The sequence below is a fragment of the Spermophilus citellus genome, assembly GCF_964194105.1.
Source record: "Spermophilus citellus genome assembly, chromosome: 2".
NCBI classification, from domain to species: Eukaryota; Metazoa; Chordata; class Mammalia; order Rodentia; family Sciuridae; genus Spermophilus; species Spermophilus citellus.
This window is the reverse complement of record NC_138183.1, coordinates 55092458-55106008: the sequence shown is the minus strand read 5'-3', so window position 1 is coordinate 55106008 and position 13551 is coordinate 55092458. Positions and strand designations below refer to the sequence as shown.

Genomic DNA, 13551 nt, shown 5'->3' with positions numbered 1-13551 from the left:
CACCTACTTTGCAGAATAAAGCAATTAAATAAATCTATTTGCAAAGGGTCTAAAAGGAAGTTTGTTATTTCACTAATTTCAAGTCCTGCCCTGGATATTTAAAATTTTTTAAATGCCATTTGAAGCAATTTTGTAAGTTTAAAAAAAAATAAAGAAGACTTCTTTCATTTTGGGAGAAAGCCAAGTGGGTCTTAAATTATAAGACTAACTGGAGAAGTCCAAGTCTCCTGCCTCAACTCTCTTCAGGAGTCCAAATTATAACATCAAGTGGTCGCTTTTTAGGAGTCCTGGATCCTAGAATTAGAATACTATTTTAGTTTCTAATAGATTTACACTTAACATATGTCCTTAGGGAATGCTCTTATATAATTCTTCATATGGTTTAAAAAGTCTAAAAGTTGTCAGTGACAGCATTTTTTTTTATTAGCTACAGATGTCATTACAATGATCTTGGCAATTCATACATTTGAATCAATTGGGGTATAATTTCTCATTTTTTCTGATTGTACAGATTGCAGAATCACATTGGTCATACAGTAGTGACACCATTTTATTAGAGCAACTTCTGCGGTCAAATTTTAAAGTTTTTGATTATTTATAAACAGAATATTATTATTGCTCCTACCTCAAATATTTAGGTCATAACTTCTGAATTTATGAGGGTGAGTAGTCCTTCATTCTTGCTAATATGACCAATAATTCCCAATTATACCACACTTTATAATAAGCACACTATACCCAATATAATGATATGTCATTTCAATGTAGCTAGCCCATGAACTTCCACAGGTTTAATGGGATTTTGCGTATTTAGAATTTCATCATAAAGAGGCCCTTTGGAATCATTATAACATCAATCCTTTACCATTATAAGATTCAGCTCTTACTAGGCAAGACCGTCAGGGCTCAAGGCAAAGGCTTAACCTACCTATAGACTATAAGCCAGATCCTAATAAAAGCCTTAGCACTCGGGAGAACATTAATGAGTGGCAATGATGGCATATTAAAAACCTCCCAGAGAATCAGGAGATCATGCAGGCGGACAACAATTGTGATTAAGGGAAAAATTCCTTAGGACTTGAGGTAACATTTAGATATGTACCTTTCATTCATTACTTTTGGGGTAAAGTGTTATATAATTGGGAGCAAATTAAGTACAAAATAACTCATGTTTCTTTAAGTCACAACTCTTTAGCTGTCCTATCAAGGTTGAATTAATGAGAATGGGTAACACCAAGGAGCAAGAAGGTTTGTTTCTGGTACTTTTTAAGGAAAAAAGAAAAGAAATGATAAGTAGTTGAAAAAGCAGATCCTCAAGCCTGGTGATGAAAACTGTCAGCCCTTATTCACAAAGGGTGTACTATTTTTTTCCTTGAACAAATAGTGTGTCAGTGTTTTTTGATTGAAGAAATCTCCACTGAGCAAAACCCTCATTACATTACTTCACCTTATATACCTCTTCTGTGAATGGTACTTAATTTTTTCCTTATTCCTTAATACTTAAGGGTCGGTATATAAATACTCTCACGGTTTATCATGAATGTGACTGTAAACTGTATGGAAGGAAAAGGGAAAAAAGTAGTTCCAATAAGCGCCGCAATCCTCTGGATTTTAACCAGCCCCTGTTGGCATGTATCTCTCATAGTACAGGAGTAGACACATGCAAACACCCATAATCAGGCCAGGTAAGAACCTGAATTCCACTTGAGACCATAGCTAATATTTCAAACTGATTGGCATTTCCCCCTGTGGCCTTATGCATAATAAAGTCTTCAGAACAGACTTTGGAAATAATTAATGTCTGACTGCAGCACCCATAAAAGTAGACTGTCAATGTGTGGTTGTTCAGAAGCTCATGCTCCTGGCTAGCAGATTAAACAGGTCCTTGGTTTTACTTATTCTCCTCCTTCCTCTTCCTTGCGTGGCACCCACATTGAGGGTATGTCTTTGCTCATATGCAGCAATTCCACTCAAAGGTGGCAAAGGAAAAAGAGAAAATTTGATCTGCAAACTTAACAGAGGATGTAGGAAGATATGTGGTAATTGAATCTACTTGCTGAACCCAGGTTTGAGGATTATTATTAGTAGTACTGCAGTTCTACCTAATCTCCAGTTGCTGAGGCTACATGAACGTTAGCTTCATAAATCCTGCTTTATTCAATTTTTATACCAATAAATTAAATGTATGCTGACTATAAAACAAAACCTGTTTTAAAAATAACTATTGGAATTTGTTACTTTAACAAATTATCTATATCCTTTCATTTAAAAGAATGAATTCTTGAACGAATAATCACCAAAACTCCAATTATTGTCTTGACATACAGACTTAATTTTCTTGAAGTAACAATGATCTTTTTAAGAATGTCACTAGGAAACACTGTAAATGCAACACAGGCTTCAAAATCTATTGAGGAACTATTTCAAAAATGAGAACAGTTATATATAAAAAAGCCTGCACCTGGTAGGAAATATATAAAAGAAAGAAATTATTATTCTCAAACTTTTTCCCCCTTTAAAACATGTCACCTTTGTATCACGAGTATTTTTTTCCCTCTTCCCCAAGTTTATCTGAAATCCCATTCTAAGTCTGTAATCAATCTTTTCCTTCTTTCCCTTCCACTACCTGTAATCCCTTAAAACTCTAGGCTATCACATACACTTCTGATACTGATGTGTGTTTTCCTCTGGATTTCTGGATTTGCTTAATGCATATATCACATATCACATTGCTTTGCATTGGTGACTGGAGGATAAAAGACCCTATATAAAAATTTGGTCATAAAAAGGGTTAAGAGGGCAGTCCTGGGGCCTAGAGAAAGTCTACACTAACTACGTTTTAAATGCATGAGCAGAAAATGTTGAGGCCCTGAGCAAAGTCTACATGGTGTTTCACTTAATGTGACCAACATATGACCAACTAAAAGTTGCAACACCGTTCTACATTAGATGGTTGACTGTTATATATATGAGTTATCAACAAAGTTAAAAATCTTTCAGGTTTTAGGTAACTGGCAAATGAAATTATTTTATACCATCACTTATATTTCATGGAGCTCCAACTTTCAGAAAACAAGTGACCTCCTAAAATAATGTGAACAAAGAAAACAGGGGAGATATGTTATTGTTTTCAATTCTGCTTACTAATCTGATAATGATAAGGACTATTATCAAATTTGAAAACTTCTATCAATCAGAACCAAAAGGCAAAATTTTAAGAATCAATGCAAATTGTAAAATGTAGCAATTTTTTTTTCATTTAGATATTAGACTGTATTTAAAAACTAGTAACAGAAAACACTTGCCAAATTCATTTAGTCTCTGACTGAGGCACACATATGTGATCTCCTAATTTACAGCTTGCACGTACAGATGTTCACACTTAGTAAAAGGGCTTCTTAATAGCTTTTTTTAATTAAAAGTGTGTTGATAATAGGTGTTTTAAACATATCCAAACAACACAGCTGAACTGACAAATGCCTGTCTTCATGCCTCACCATGTCTCACATGGGGCGAGATTTTATAAGAGAGCAAAGTTATGTGATTCAGTCGCATGTCTATACGATAAATGTTACCCCCAAAACCTCCAAATGAAATCTTTCATTAATTTTTCTCTCTATGATCTGCTTCCAAGTAGAAAATGTTAGACTGCTACTAGGTTTGCGTAGCCGAGAGCAGAACCACACAGCCGCTGCTTGCTGCCGGCAGCTTTTTCCCTCTGCAAAACTTTGAACCCCGTCCAGCTTTGACACACTGCCTCTTCAGTTAATAACTATCAAGTTTCCCCTTGTCTCCTGTCTACTTTTCTGTGAGGCAATTGCGCACTCAGCACCCCGAGATAATAACACACATCTATAAGATAAAAGCAATGGCATTAATGTAATTGTCTGCCTCTCTCTCTTTAGCCTAATCTTTTTTTTCCTTCAGTTTTGACTGCCTGTGTGACACCTGTTTTTGTCTCCTCTGATCCTACGACAGGTTTTCCGCTGACAAGGTTTTTGCCTGACAGAGATTCTGCAGACAAGAACATAATAAAATATGAAGAACTGCTTGTCAGAGTTTCTGCCAATGCTCACATGAAATAAAGAAAAAAAGATGACTTTTTTTTTTCCAAGGGGCCCTGTGATGGTCGCTTTTGGCATGTCAGAAAAAAAGACTTCCCTAGCCAAGTTCTCCAAGCCAAACAGGTGTTTTCTTTTATGTTAGGGGTTGATTTGTTTTTTAATTTTTGCTGATAGTGGACCACATGATCAGCCCAAAGGGGGAGGGGTGAATTTCTTACCCTCAGATTTTTGCAGGCAGAGGACTATGGAAGAACTACCAAATAAAAGTGGAAGGCATTTCACTTAAGACCAAAGCTTCTGAAATAAAACAAAAATGCCAACATCTGTTAATGATCACACATTCAACTCCTCTAAAATTTACTTCCTGGTTAGTTATGCTAAAAAACCTCCTCCCTACCTTTCACTTGTTTTGTTGTCTGAAGACTCTCAGGGAAAAAGCAAAGGCTAAAACAGAACCAAGACTTTTTTAAAAGAAATTGGATTGAAGACAAGGTTCTGCAGGCTGTGCTTACAATGTCAAAATGGGAAAGGGTTGCTGGGAAAGAAACGACAAGGAGGAGGAATTGGAGACTTACGGATATCCATAAACCTTCCTCGAATGTACCACGTGGGAGATTCTGCATGGCACTGGCAGCATTCAAAGATGAAGCGCCCTTCCAGAGTTCCCAAGCTACTAGAAGGATCCGCATTCCCCAGAAACTACTCTTCTGGTCTCAGCAAAAGGCACTGAGAACACACAGGAAAAAACACTTACTTGCTCCAGGACAAGAGGTAGGGAGTAGAGAGAGAGGAGAATCCTCCATTCCTGAGGAGCAGGGCACAGGAAAGATGGGACAGGATCAATACTGCAGCAAGTATGCAAGTAGGAAGCACTGGGAAAGAGTCCAAGTGACAAGGAAGAGACAAGCCTGAATTTGGGGTTCTGGAATTCTCACGTGGGTTCTAACTGCTCTGCCATCAAACCACTTCAACCTAAGCCTGAAATCTCCAAATGTATTTCCTTATACCTACAGCTTCTGACAGCAATATCTAACAGAAAGATAATTCCAGACACATTCGTAATTTAAAATTTTCTACTCTCATCAAAAAAAGTAAAAAGTAAACACTGATGTTAATTTTTTAAAATATATTTAATTTCACATAATACATCAAAAATATCAGTAGGTAGTCAATATAAGAACAAGTCTTAATGACAATTTTACATACTTTAAAGGTGACATCTCCAAAATCCATGGTATACTTTATACTAGCACATCTGAATTTGGAATGCCACTTTTCAAGGGCTCAAAAACCCCAACAGTTGCATCCTTATTGGACAGTCAGGTCCACAGCTGCCTTTACAATCCTTGGTCAGTTGAATCTAAGGTCCAACTACACTGTCCTTTCAATCAGATGGGTTTGAGTACACATGTATAGCATCACTTGAGCACAGAGCAGCCAGGGAAATGCAGGACATCAGTGTGAGATCTCCCTGGGTACCACAGAGAAGCGCTCAAAAGAGGGGAGGAACATTAATACCAGGCCTCATAACAGATACTGCTTATAAAACTATCCAGTTATAGTAAAAACTCCTCACAATATTTTCTATAAAATGCTTTGCTTATGTGCTCACTAACAACAAATTCATTCAAAGAGGTTTGGAAGAGGTACAAACATCTACAAAGGAAAGGCAAAACCTGGCAAAGAATGGGATGGATAAACAACGTTTTAGGGCCCTGAGAATACAAGTCAGAGTTCTCTCTAAAATAGTGTATTTATCTCATCCAGTGAGTTCATGATACAATAAAAGAGTAGGGGAAGGTTGGGAGAAGTCACCAATTATGACACAATAGAGAAGGAACAATAGTTGAGAATATCAACATAATCTTGCTGAGGCATATGGGTCCTTATGACCCAGCTGAATCTCCTGGTTTATCTGAACAGTGCATCCTCAGTAAAACGAGAGGAGCTGAGGGTGTTTCATTTATCACCCCTTCAATTTGTGTTCTGCTTAACCTGGTGAACTCCAGTTAATTAAGATGTTTCTATAAACAATTAAGCTTCCTGTAGGATCGTTAGCAAGATATAAAAATTTATGATGTAATAAAATGCAATAAAATGATAAAGTAGTGAGCCCATCAAAGTACTTCACAAGCAAAAAGATAGGTGCAAAAATACATAAAAGCAGCTTCAACTTTGTCTAAAATTCACCCACTTCTGAGTTTTGATTTTCAACACATAAATATTCCTGCAATTCATTTGACCTGGTCTGTGTTTCTCAAAATTTGACTTTTGGGGTAAAGTTTTCCTTACTTCTGTTCACATAGGGGTTTAGGTATGGAAGTCTTTGAGGACTATCCTGGATTTGCTGGCAGAAACAATTTCACCTAAACACTGGGCCCTACAACCAAGAGAACTTGTGACCAGAATCTGCCACTGGGCACTGAAGAAAACCTTCCCTGGAAGAATGAAGTTCAGACTTTCCCTAAAACTCTAGACATTGTCATGAATACTAAAGTTTAATGTTATGTTATTGACTTAATATTAATAGCTAAAATGTTTTTGCCAGAACACTGGGCTAGCATCCCTCTTTCATTTAATCCTCCCTCCAACCACCGTGTGATATTTAAGCACATTCCTATTATTATCTGAATTTACAGATAAAAGAACTGGGGCTTAGACAAGGTATTAGTCTGGCTATACCCAAAGTATAACCCCTAAACTTTGCTAGAACAAGTCTGCCATGTCCTCAAGGTTGAAGTTTTGCTTTTGTCAGAATTTAATAGTAATAACCACTAACACTTATTAAATGTTTACTGTGTACAAGGCACCAGGATTGTCTCATCTAATCTCAGCAGAATCCCATCATTATTCACATTTCACAGATGAGAAAACAAATGCATTACACAATCTGGATAAGGTTCCACTGACGGTGGGTGGTAGAGCCAAGATGTGAACCTTCAGAGTCTCTTTTCAGAGCTGCACCTATCTTCTCTGTTGCTTTCTTTCATTTCATACCCTGGGGATAGAACTCTGTATGTTTCAACCTTAAAAATCTCCCAAGAAACTTCATACCAATAGACTGGTACTGATTATACTTCCAAGGCCAGGTCTTTCCAGACTCACTCTATATCCAATAGGCATCAACTGGAACTAGAAAAAAAAAATCTGGAGAGCTAATAGACCTAGAGCCCAGGACTGTGAGAAAGAGGCACTGTTTGTGCTATACTTAAAAAAAGTTTAGGGAGTTGTCATAGTCTATCCCAATGGTGGGCGAGCTGAGAAACAAATCAAAATCAAAATAAGCAGCTCAGGGACACAAGAGGAGAGTAGTTAACATCATTAATCAAACAAAAACCTTTGGATTCAGAGGATGTCCTCCTTTTACAGTTTATCAGCCATGATCAGGGAGTAGGAGAGGCAGAAGAGGGCACTGTGCCCTCAGGTCAAACAGCAAAGTCTCCTGTGCCAGGGCAGGAAATGGCCTTGTTTTTGCTCTGAAATGAACGCAAGTCCAGAAATGTTCAAGGACTTTGCCCATGGAAAGACCAGGACCCAGCTGCCTCACCAGAGCTAGAAGGCAGTTAAAAGCTGGCCTCTCTAACCAAGAGAAAATTTCGCAGTTATCTAAAATGACTAAGTTTACCAGAAAGGCAAGTTCTTGTAAGTAAATACTACATTAGTATGATATGTCAAGATCTTTGCATTATCATGAGCAACTAATATAAATAAACAAACAAATAGATAAATAAAATGTTCATTTTGCTCCAAAAAAAAAAATACTACATTAGTTCCTCCTCCCAGACCAACACATAAAAAGAAGAGAACTGCATTTTTTCTATTCATGTGTCTCTGACTAAAGCCCTAGAATCATCTTCCCAAAGGATCAAGATCTCACTTGGCCACTGCTCAGCCTATATTTGCTTCCCTGTGCTGAGAAGCACCCAAACTAATATCTGTATTGCACTATTCATCAAATCCTAAATATTCTACTGGAAACATTTTCTCCTAAAGCAAAATACATTCTTGATGGGACAATCTCCATGTCAGTAAAAGGAAAACTAGAGCTTAACAGCAGGTTCATATCTGCGAACATGAACATTATCTTCCTTTGTTATGGAAACCCAGGTCTTTTTCACTCTCTTTATCTTGACAAATCTACAAATTATCCCACAGATACTGTTGCAGAATCTCTTAGGATGAGCATGATTTCACAGAGATGTCACACACTTTATTGCTTACAATAGAGGACCTTCCCTTTGGGGGTTGGGAGGGGAGAAGAGTAGGGAATAAAACAGGATAGGAAAGGGAAGCTTACCACTGGGTTTTGGATTCAAGTCAGGTAGAACATTACAGAGATACCAGTGGGGGAGAAAATACACTCATAGACATTTATACAATTCATAAGCATAATACAGACTGGGACACATAATAAAGACATATGACCTCTCACAGAATAAAATTTAAAACTCCTGGTTTTGACCTGCCCTGCTAGAGTCCTTATAAGGTACCACCATGCCTTCAACACCTGTAAATAGAATACTGAGATCTCATATTTCTAAATGTAGGACGGATATAACCAAAAGTTTTTTGATTATAGGATGCTCATGACCAATAGCCCTGATTTAGGACCTCATCATGAAAATTAAGTCTGAATATGATTTTCTTTTAGGTGTAGGGTTGCCAAATGTTAACAAATTAAAATATAGGACACTCAGCTAAACAAGCATGGTATATAGTTATTTTAAAAAAACATTCACTATCTGAAATTCAAATTTAATGGGACAGTCTATATTTTCTACTAGTGTGACAGTCTCTATAATACCCCTCATCTGCCTGAGAAGACAGATCAAGTAAAAGTTGAGAATTCATATTCAACAATGCTAAAGGAAAAAAAGAAAAAAAATATTTCTAATGAATGACAAAAAAGATTGCAAATTAATGGATTATATGAATATTAAGTCTTACAGTACATTAAACCATAAAACTGGTTGGTATATGACACTAAATTAATTTTATGCTCCTCGCCATTTCCTGAAGCACAGAACCGAAGGTTACCTGGCATGGTATTTAAAGTACATATGACATATGTTTAATAAATACCTATCGATTGACGATCCTGGGGATACAGTTCAAGCCTGCTCATTTTACATTAAAAAGTATGAAGAGTTTGGATAAAATATGGGCAGGAAAACACCTAGCTTGATAAGCAAATAATTAAAGGAATAACTACTTTTCCTTGAATAAACTGCCAGTAGTAAAAGGAAATCACATTATAGAATATAATAAAAAAAGCTTTCAAGAATTCCAGTGCAACAAGAATTCTTTCAGGAAGACATCAGCCAAAAGGAATAACACTTGTGTTAATTTCTACTGCCTGGAAGTGAACGAACATTTTAGCATTGACACAGTTTGTTGAAGGGTGCATCTTTTTCCTTTTAAGTCAAAATATTTTATGAAGGAAATCATTTGCATTGAGAAAGCTGCTTTGGGATTCATAGGCTATGGAATATACTTTTTATTCATCAATTCTCATATTATTGCCAAAGGATCATCTGATATACCTAACATACCTACAAACTGTGAAATTGGTTTTCTGTTGTTATGGAGAGTGAGTATTCAGAAAAAGGATTAGTTACTACAAATCAGCTTCATCAGAAGTAAAAATTAATGATTCAGTAGATGGAAAAAATCTAAATAAATCTTTCTAAAACCTTCCCAAGTTTTTCATCAAAATACAAAAATCAAATGTATTATGATTGTCATAATAAAAATTTTTCAGTTATGTTGGCTAATCAATAAATATTCCTTAAACCCATTTAGAATTTGTTCCCTTTTTTACTTTATTTATCCTAATTTTAATGGTTTAGAAATTATGTCTTCATCTAGATGATATTCAAATTAATTTGCAAATAATCAACAATAACAATGTGTGTATATGTATATATATGTGTGTGTGTACATACACACACTCACACTCACACATATATAACAGTTACACAGCCTCTAGTTTCTCTCAAAGGTAATGACTATCAGTAACTCAGAGATTTCTCAAGAGGGGAAGGTGAGTGGGGAGTACCGTCCTCCCACTCACCTAACCATCATAGGGCATAGACCAGTAGTTTTTAAGACCATATAAAATTGTTTTCCTGAAGCCCTGATTTTGAGAATGGTTGACTTATAATTCTAACATGGAGAGAAAGAGTCAAAACACAACAAACTGAATTTTTACTAACAAAAATACATCACCAGAAAAGAAGACTGTTAATGCCTGTATCCTGATATTTTGGCAGTTTTGAACCAAATAGCTGAATGTTTAAGAAACTTCCCCTCAAGACTCAGGTGAATGGAGGGAAACCACAGGAAGACAATACAAATGGGAGAAAAACATAAATATAAAGTGAATTAAATGGCAGTGTCCTGGAGTCCTTTATCCAAGAACTTTGAATAGACATCTGACAAAATTAGAAACTCTTTTGAGATATTTTTGGCTCCACAACTAAGTAATTATAGACAAGGTATGGATAACCTATACCCCAAAAAAGTTTGTTTTAAATAAAGCTAAATTCAACAAACTTTGCTATTATCAAAGTGAAAGAGCTGAGACTCACTAAAAGAGGGGGAAGGTAGGAAATCCTTTATTAATTCAAGAACCATCTTGGTTTTCCCTACCCCCAACTCAACAGCGCTAAGATTTCAAGGAAGTAATTAGTGAAGAGAAGCCACTGAGCAATCTCAGAACCCAGGTTTTGTACCATAATGAATTAATCACTCTCTTCCATTTTTTAAAATGCTTTTCCTAAGGTTTTTATAAATCAACTAATATTAACAACTCAATTTGTAAGACAACAGTGTGTGTATGTGTGTACGTGTGTGTACCCATACACAGAGATGTGTGAATGTGTGGGGGGGGGGTACAGAAGATATATAATGACCCTGAATCAAACACCTTAGGAACCATTTGAATAAACTGAAGATACTACTAGCAAAGGATATGTAGGAAGTCATTTATTCAAGACGCCAACAAATTTCTGAAAATTATTTTTTTAAATGAGAATACCCGATTTGGGCACTGATTATTTTTTAGCATCAGATATTAATTATTTAAAATCGCAAAATAGGATCTGTTCAATGTTATCATGAAACAGTTCTATAAAATGTATCCCACCAGTTTTATTGTCATTCCATACATTTTTAGAGAAAAATCACACAGTAGAAAAAGCAAGTCACTTCCTCCTTGCCCCACATGTAGGACACTGTAATGTGTAAGGCAGCCAGAAAGATTGCTGTGTTTCACCTCTTTGGAGAAATAATTGGAGACATGATTTCAGGGTTTCTGTACAGGGGAGGGAATGAAGCAATTAGTTGAAATGCTAGGGGCAAAACAAGTGGGCGCTCTCACCCCACTTGCCAACTCAAAGGCTAGAAGCCAACCTCTCAGTGTCGTATTTGCCTAATGAATTGGAAGAGTGGCTTTGCATACCTGCATGTATGTATTTTCAGTTATGTACAGACATATCTCTGTGGGAAAGAATAAGAGAGGTCACCGATGATAATTGTGAAAGGGAAGAATTAGAATTAATTTTATTTAGTATGCCAGAAACAGAACTTCTAATGGCACAGTAGGAAAAGTGGAGTTTGATGTAAAATAAATATCTTCTTCAAGTTGGGTGAAAAAAAAAAATCACATCCTTCAAAAAAAAAAAAATCTTCAAAACAATCACTGGCCAGGAAAAGTGTCTGTTGTTCAGGAGGAAGAAATATTGCATGTTTTTCATTACACTACTAATGTAATATGCACATGGAAGCCAGATAGATAAAACAAACTCTAGTGACACAGCCAACTTTTATACTCAGAAAGCTCCCACAGTAGATAGATGATGTTAATACAAGGTGGCTTTAGGGAAAATTTTAAAAAAAAAATCAGTGAATAAATGAAAAGCCTTTTGTTTAATGATTAACCTCTCTGTTCAACTACTGAACAGTTTGTTATTTTTAACATGTAGAATTTATTAAAGGTTTCATAGATTTTATTCTTAATTTTCACTGTAAGACAATGAAGTAGCTATTATGATTGGGGGGCAGGGTTTGCTGGGGATTGAATCTAGGGCCTCATACATGCTTGGCACATACTCCTGCACTGGGTTAACCCAAGCCCTAAAGGAGGTATTATTATTAATCATATTTTACAGATAACAAAACAGAGAGTCATATTGGGTAATAGGACACTGAAGTGGAACAATCAGGATTGAGCCTGAGAACATTCTATGCCCAATGTCCTTGTGATTCCTGATGGATTAATAATAAACTCTGAACCCATTATCTGGAAATTGCATACTTCCTCAGGGAAAGAAGGATGGCTGGGCAGTGCCATGGGCTATGTTGAGATCAGGACTCCTTGAGTCTCAGATTGTGACTGTATTTGGAGATGGGGCCTGTAAGGAGGTGATTACATCTGACAGGTGTCATTCTAAGAGGAAATGAAGATATACAAGAAGATGCCACAAAAAATTATTTTTTAAAAAAGAAAGAAGATGTCCCAGGTATGTGCCCAAAGATAAATGTCACATTAGGATAGCCTTCTGCAAACCAGGAAGAAAGGCCTCAGAATGGAACTAACTCTGATCTTGAATCTGACCTTGAATTCTACCTTCCATAAGTATGAGAAAATAAACCTTTGTCCCTTAAGCTACCCAGTCTTTGGTATTTTGTTAAAGAAACCATGGCCAACTAATATAGAAAGAAAGAAGAAATCATCCAACATTGTAACATGCACAAACTGTAAATGTTACAGCAGTTCATCTGTTTTTCAAGACAGAACTAGGAGCTCTTACAGATTCTGGCTTCATCAATGGATAGGAACATGTCCCATTCCCGAGGATCACGGGATTGTGGCTGTGTCACCCTACCACACTCTTTCCAACAACATCCCCTCCTGCTACTCTCTCTTTCACATAGAAATGTGGCTGAAATGTCCCTGCAATTCCAACACACATGCCCTAACAAGCTAGGTACATGATAAATTAAAAGCATTTCAAGGCATGGCCCAATGTTGTTACCTCAGATCTTGCTAGAATAACATGACATTTATAAAAAATACAACCCACTGGATGTTTGGCACTGCTTGGGAATGAAGAATATGTCCACTTAAGAGCCAATACCCCAGGCTGTCAAAAAATCTCAAGCCAGGATTTCTTTTATAAACATTACCTATCTTTAAATTCTTCAGTCTAGGAGGTGAAAAAGGGGCCTGCTTATTTCTAGAGTCTCCTTTCACCTAAACACAATAAATGTAAACCATACACAAGAAAATGTTAAAATCATACTCAAGGCACATTGACAGAACAGCTCTGTGTACCTGGCAAACAGCCTCCACACTATCATCCACGCTTGGGCCATTCCCAACCCAATGTCACCTACACACAGCACCTACACCACCAACATCTGCCCCCTCTAATCCCAGCACACTCTGAAATCGGGTATTTATAGATTATTTTTTCAGATACCA

General features: G+C 36.6%; 1 protein-coding gene across 11 annotated transcripts in view; it reads right to left on the bottom strand.

Moving 5' to 3' along the window:
• Nucleotides 1-13551, bottom strand: part of BNC2 (basonuclin zinc finger protein 2) — a 415572-nt gene that overhangs the window by 132505 nt on the left and 269516 nt on the right. The window lies entirely within an intron of this gene.